Source organism: Mus caroli, chromosome 7 (assembly GCF_900094665.2).
Source record: "Mus caroli chromosome 7, CAROLI_EIJ_v1.1, whole genome shotgun sequence".
NCBI classification, from domain to species: Eukaryota; Metazoa; Chordata; class Mammalia; order Rodentia; family Muridae; genus Mus; species Mus caroli.
The window spans coordinates 147492723-147499889 of record NC_034576.1 but is presented as its reverse complement, the minus strand read 5'-3'; positions in this window follow the sequence as shown (position 1 = coordinate 147499889).

Genomic DNA, 7167 nt, shown 5'->3' with positions numbered 1-7167 from the left:
TCCTGATCCTCCTGCCTCAGCATCCCAAGAGTTAGGATTACAGCATACCCAACCTAGTTTCATCATTTTAAAAATTCTTTTATTTTTTTAAGGACATGGATGTTTTGCCTGCATGTATGTGTGTACCAGACACATGCAGTGGCCATGTTGGTTCGAAGAGGATGTCACATTTCCTGGAACTGGAATTATTGCTGTGAGCTGCCATGTGGGTGCTGGGGACCAAAGCCAGGTCCCCTGCAGGAACAGCAAGTGCTCTAAACCACGGAAGCATCTCTCCAGTCCACCTCTCCCACCCCTTTTCCTCCTCTTCTTCTTTTACCTAGTGTGATATGTTTTTTGGTTTTGGTTTTGGTTTTGTGAGAAAGGGTGTCATGGAACCCAGGCTGGTTTAGAACCCCTGATCCCCCTGCCTCAGCTTCCCATTGGCTGAGAAGGCAATATGTGTCACTTGCACGACAGTGACCTGCTCTTGTTCCAAGCACCTTCGTCCTTGCTCAGAGATAAAGCTCTCCAGTGCATGGCTCCACTCCTGCTGCTGCTTCTGTCTGTTGTTATTGTGGTTGTAAAACCACAGCCTTGGAGCTGTGGCTGCTCCTCTGCCTTCCAGAACAGTTTGTATCCTGTGAGATCCACTTTCTTCGTAGGCTTGGCAGAAGGTAAAACCATCTGTCTGGTATTTCTGTGTACGTGTGACTGGACTTCAGAGCTCCAAAACAGAGCTCCAATTCCAACTATTCTTGTTTCAGGTCTAGTCAGGCATTCACCCAGCTTGAGCACCACTGGGTAGTGTAATGTGTTAATATAAAAGTATTCCTGCCTTCTGGGTCCCTGCTTGTCAGTATAAAATTCACTGCAGTCTCTCTCTCTCCCTCTCTCTCCCTCCCCCTCTCCCTCTCCCTCCCCCTCTCCCTCTTCCTCCCCCTCCCCCCTCTCTCCAGGGTTTCTTTGTGTAGCCCTGGCTATCCTGGAACTCGAGACCAGGCTGGATGAACTTGAACTCAGAGACCCACCTGCCTCTGACTCCTGATTGCTGGGATTAAAGGCGTGTACCACCATGCCTGGCAAATTATTTATTTTTCCTTTTCTGATCATGTACCTCAGTGTGTGTATGACATATCTGTGGGTGCCTATAGAGGCCAGAAAGATGGTGTCAGAGTCCCTCAAACTGGAGTTACAAATGGTTGTGAGTCACCTGGCGTGGGTGCTGGGAACTGAACTCAGGTCTGCAAGAGTAGGAAGCACTCTTAACCACAAAGGTATCTCTCCAGCCCCAGTACCATTTTTTATTTTATTTTATTTTATTTTATTTTATTTTATTTTATTTTATTTTATTTTACATTTGAGGCTGAGTCTCACTATGTAGCCATGGCTGGTTTGGAACTCACTACATAGACCAGGCTGGCCTCAAACTCACAGGAATTGGTCTATCTCTGACTCCTGAGTGCTAGGATCAAAGGCATACACACCACTTCCAGCTTTTCATACTTTAAAAAAATATTTATTTATTTAATGTGTAGGAGTATACTGTAACTGTCTTCAGACACATCAAATCCCATTACAGATGGTTGCTGGGAATTGAACTCAGGACCTCTGGAAGAGCAGTCAGTGCTCTTAACCTCTGAGTCATCTCTTCAGCCCCGGTCTTCATAATTTTTTAAAACTACAACTTTCTACCTTTTTTATTTGCTTGTTTTCTTTCTTATTTTGTCAGGTGTTTGTTTTTCAAGACATTTCTTTCTCTTACATTCAGCTGTTTTCTTCTTGGGGTGGGAGTGGGGCACCTGGGGATGGTTCTCTCCTTCCACAATGTTGGTGGTTGGGACACCAGGTGGGGGGGAATTCCCTGCCCTTTCCTAGCATGGTCTTATCAAAAAAGATGGAAAGGAAGCCAAAATGGGACCAAGGAAAGAAAGGGGCTTTGGAGAGAGGGGAACCTGTATTTGAACTTGTACCAAAACAGACAGTTTTTGTTTTATTTCTGGGACAGGGTCTCATGTGTAGCCCAGGCTAGCCTCAAACTCCCTGTGTAGCTGAGGGTAAACTTAAATTTCTTGTTTTTATTTCAGTTATTTGTTTGTTTATTTTTATGTGCTAGAGCATACGTGTTTGTGTGTGTGTATGTGTGTTTGTGTGTGTATGTGTGTGTGTTTGTGTGTGTATGTGTGTGTGTGTTTGTGTGTGTGTTTGTGTGTGTGTGTATGCATGCAAGTGCTCACTAACATGCACATGCCTTAGCAGTTATGTGGACAATGTGTTGAAGTCTGTTCTCTCCTTCGACCTTGTAAATTCTAGAGTTAAACTCAAGTTGTCAGGCTTTGCAGCAAGTGCCTTTAGGCCTGGAGACATCCCACTGGCCCAGCCTTCAGATTCTCTCTTTGAAGCCATTCAACAGTGGTCACTGTTACAGCAACCACAGAGAGCACATGTTGTCAAAAGCAGAACACCACACTTGTCTCAGCCATGCAGTTGTGCCGTTGGCAGTTAACCCTGAACATGGGAGAGGAGAATGTACACTCACCACTGAGCTCAACAGCAGGCACACTGAGGACCTGAGAGCAGGTAGAGTCCCCCTCAGTGGCCTTCCCTTCCTAGATCACAGCCAGGACCTGTGCTGTGTGTACAGAATACTCAGAGCTTTATTGCTAAGTACCTACTGGATTCTTTTGGAACCCTGCATCACTTATTTTGGGGGGGCCTTTAGGCTAACTTTGGGATTCCTCTAAGAACCCAAGGCTTGCTCTCTGTTCCCCAGCAGAGGCAACAAGCATCATGACCCAGGTGAGCGACTGCCTCGCTCTCCGATAGAGGGTGAACATACCTCCGGGGAGATACTCTTGGCAAGGGGGACAGGATACTGCTTGTGCCTTGAAAATGTCACCCAAGTCCCTGGGATAGTTGGCCTTCTGACATAGAAATGGTCCCTTCAGCTCTGTCCCTTGGCTATGACAGCCTTGAGCTTTCCTTCAGAAATGAGTGCAATGTCTGTTCATGTGTTTCTATTCCCCAGCTATTGTATTGAGCTTAAAATAAACATTTCTGGGTTTTTTCCCTGGCCTCCTCTTTAGCGCTCTCTCTCTCTCTCTCTCTCTCTCTCTCTCTCTCTCTCTCTCTCTCTCTGCTTCCTTCTCCTCTCCCCATCTTTCCTTTCTATTCCCTTCGTATTGGGTACCCATTAGTGGGTGCCTCCCGGGGGAGACTGCTCTTCTTGCTTCCAGCATCCCTTAGATACCTGTAGTTCTTAGCCTAGAGGTGGGCCATGGTACTTCCCCTTCCCATGTCCACTGGTGTTGGCCTTGTTCCTGTCTTCTTCAGGCAACTATTACTGAGGAACGATGGGTAACGCTTTCCTGAAACTATTTCTGATTTTAAAAGTATGTTCATGGATCATAATAAACAAACAAATAAATATATGTTGAAGGCATATATTTCTTGAGCTGGGGACATGATTAGCTGGCAGAGAAATTACCAGCATGCAGGAAGTTCTAGGTTTGATCCATACTTGGTATGATGATGGTACATGCTTGTAGTCCTAAAACTTGCAAGGCTGAGGCAGGAGGATCACTAGTTTGAGACTAGCCATGGGCTCCATATAGAGTTCCAAGCCTGGGTTACATAGCCAGACCTTGCCTCAAAGAATAAAACAAAACATAATAAAAAACCAAAGTGAAAGAAAGGAAAGTGGAAAGAGAAAGAGGAAGAAAGAAAAATAAAAAGGAAGAGGTGAGGCACTCAGCCCCTCTGAGAGCATGCTTGCCTGGCGTGCTCAAAGCCTTGGGTGCCATCCCAGCCTTACTAAACCTGGGCATGGTGGTCCGCAGCTGTCATCCTAGCACTTAGAAGGTGTATTCCAGAGGGTCAGAAGTTCAAGGTCATCCTCTGCTACATTGAGAGTCTAACCTGGGCAATCTCAAAATGAGATTGAGTTTAGAGTTCATTGTTCTCTCTCTCTCTCTCTCTCTCTCTCTCTCTCTGTGTGTGTGTGTGTGTGTGTGTGTGTATTGCAGAGGGTGGGGGAACTGAGAACATGCTAAGCTAGCTCTGCTTTCTTTGTCACTGAGGAGTAAGAAGGAGACTTACTTAGGGACTGGCTGTCAGCCTTAACGTCCAATTCTGTATCAGTCATGTGAATCTTGTTCCCAGTATCCTGTTGTCCATTTCTCTTTGCACTTGAAACATGTCTAGAATGGGACAGGTGACTGCTAATGCAGCCTCAGTGCCCTGGATAACCTTATGCAGTGGTTAGAAGACAACGTGTTGAAGTCTGTTCTCTCTCCTTCTGCCTTGTGAATTCAGGTTGTCAGGCCAAGCTTCATGGACTTCCATGTCTGTCTCTTCCTTAGCTTGGTGCCTTGCTCTTCCTGCCTTTGGCTTTGATCTACAGTTACCTCTCTGATCTGCCAGGCTGAGCCCCATTTTACACCATTCTCACTATGTGTCTCAGCCCCTTTGGGGCTGCGGACCACCATGCCCAGGTTTTGTAAGGCTGGGATGGCATCCAAGGCTTTGAGTGCGACAGGCAAGCATGCTATCTGAGGGGCTGCGTGCCTTGCCTCGCCTCTTCCTTTTTATTTTTCTTTTTATTTACATTACAATTCATAACAGTAACAACATTTCCATTATGAACTAGCAACAAACTTTATGGTTGGGTCACCACAACATGAGAAATTGTATTAAAGGGTCACAGCACTAGGAAAGTTGAGAACCACCACTTTACCTGCTCATGAACTGGTTTTAAAATTCCCAATTGGGGAGGAGATACCTGCCTAGGTCACAGAGCTGCAGGCTCTCACCTGATTCTAGCAGGTCTTGAACTGTGTTATACCCTTCTACTCTTACCCAGACTGTAAAAAGAAACAAGCCTCTCACCTGCTCCTGAGTGTGCCAATCTGTCCTTCCGCAAAGATGGTGATCCCTCTTGGCTGTGATCCCTGGAAGTGTTTCCAGCAGCACCGTGAGGCCTGGGCTTCTCAGCTGTTTCTGCAGGTCCTGACTCAGTGTCTCTTCCACTAAGCAAAGATGGTCCCGTCTGTCTCTACTGCTCCCAGTCACATAGAACCCTTGATTAGGGGGACCCCCCCTCAAGGACCTTGGCTTCCTTTCAGAAGTGTGAGAAGGAATCCCAGATATAAACGCTGGGAGGATGCCCATCCACCCTCTGGAGACCTGCACCCACAGGAGCCTAGCTGAAAACTAATGGGCCTCCCCAGTATGGCACTCTCCTGCCCCACCCAGATTCCTTTGATACTGGGGGCTTTTGATGATTCTAGCAAGGACCACTCCTTCTGGCATCATCCTGGTATCCTCTCCCTTCTCAATGCCTCAGAGCATTAGCAGCCCCATCATGGGTTTGGGAATTAGGGTGGAGCCTCAAAGAGAGTGGGAGTTCTATGGACTAGGAAAGGTCATTACAGGCACCCATGTGCAGAGATGCTTAGCTAATGTACTTACCCATCTCAGGTTGCTAAAAGCGAAGAGATGCAAACACTGGCTGGGGAGTCTGCCATCTTACTCTGCACTTGGGAGTGGAGTGACTACAGAGTTCAGGCAACCTCACTGAGCCTCAGGGTCTTCACCATAGGTTGACTAGTCACCCCTGACCTCCAAAGCCCAGTGAGACTCGAAAATCACACCCATGCTCTTGGCCTTGGGTGGTGACCCTTTCTCACGCTGGTCACTTATACTTTTCTGCTAGGAGCACGAAGGCAGGATGGAGGCTGAAGGCACCTGAGCCCAGAAGTTCTTGGGACACCTGCATCCAGCTACACTTGAACCTTTTAGTAGTATGAGCCACTCCATTTTGTGTGTGTGTGTGTGTGTATGTATGTATGTATGTATGTATGTATGTGTGTGTGTATGTATGGCTGATGAGCTGGTTCAGTGGTTATGAGTATTTGCTAGCCAGGCATGGTGGCACACACCTTTAATCCCAGCACTCAGAAGGCAGGGGGGAGCAGATCTCTATAGGACAGTCTGGCCTATAGAGAGTGTCTTGAAAAGCAAAACAAAACAAAACAAAACAAAACAAGTGCTTAGTGGCCTTTTGGAGGACCTGAGTTCAGTGCTCAGAATCCACGGCAAGTGTCTCGCAGTAACCAGCAACTGCAGATCCAGAGGGTCTGACACCTTTTTCCTGACCTCTGTGGGCAGCTATACCACAGACAGACAGACAGACAGACACACACACACTAAATAAATAAATAAATCTTTAAGATAAAATGTAACACAAACCAAAAATCCACCCTTCTCCACCTTCCTTTGACCAGCACTACAGATACACATTACTATGCCTGGCTCTTTACCTGAGAGCACATGGGGCACAGAAATCAGGTCCCTTGCTTGCCCAGCAGAAACTTTGCTGACTGAGCCATCTCTGAGCCTTGAGTTTCATATTTTATGCCAGAATTTTTTGTTTGTTTATTTTTATTATTTTTAGCTGTGTATATGTGTGTTTATTTATCTGTATTTGGGTGTGCACACATGAATGTATGTGTGTCTATCTGTATGCAGGCATGTGCACATGAATGTGTGTGTGTCTGCCTGCATTCAGGTGTGTGCACAGGGATGTATTTGTGTCTGTCTGTACTTAGGTGTGTGCACATGAGTGTATGTATGTGTGTGTTTGAAGGTGGGTGTGTGCACAGGAATGTATGTGTGTCTGTCTGTACTTAGGTGTGTGCACATGAGTGTATGTATGTGTGTGTTTGAAGGTGGGTGTGTGCACAGGAATGTATGTGTGTCTGTCTGTACTTAGGTGTGTGCACATGAGTGTATGTATGTGTGTGTTTGAAGGTGGGTGTGTGCACAGGAATGTATGTGTGTCTGTCTGTACTTAGGTGTGTGCACATGAGTTTGTGTGTGTGTGTCTGAATGTAGGTGTGTACACAAGAATGTATGTGTGTGTCTGAATGTGGGCATGTACACAGGAATGTGTGTGTGCATGTGTATGAATGTGGGTGTGTACACAGGAATGTATGTGTGCATGTGTCTGAATGAAGATGTGTGCACAGGAATGCCGAGGGTCAGATTTCCCTGGAGCTGATTGTGACCCACCAGATGTGTGTGTTGAGAGTTGAACTTGGTTTCTTGGAAGAACAGTACATACTCTTAACCAATAAGCCATCCCTCCAGCCCTTAAATTCTTAAAACTTAAATTCTTAAGTCAAAACA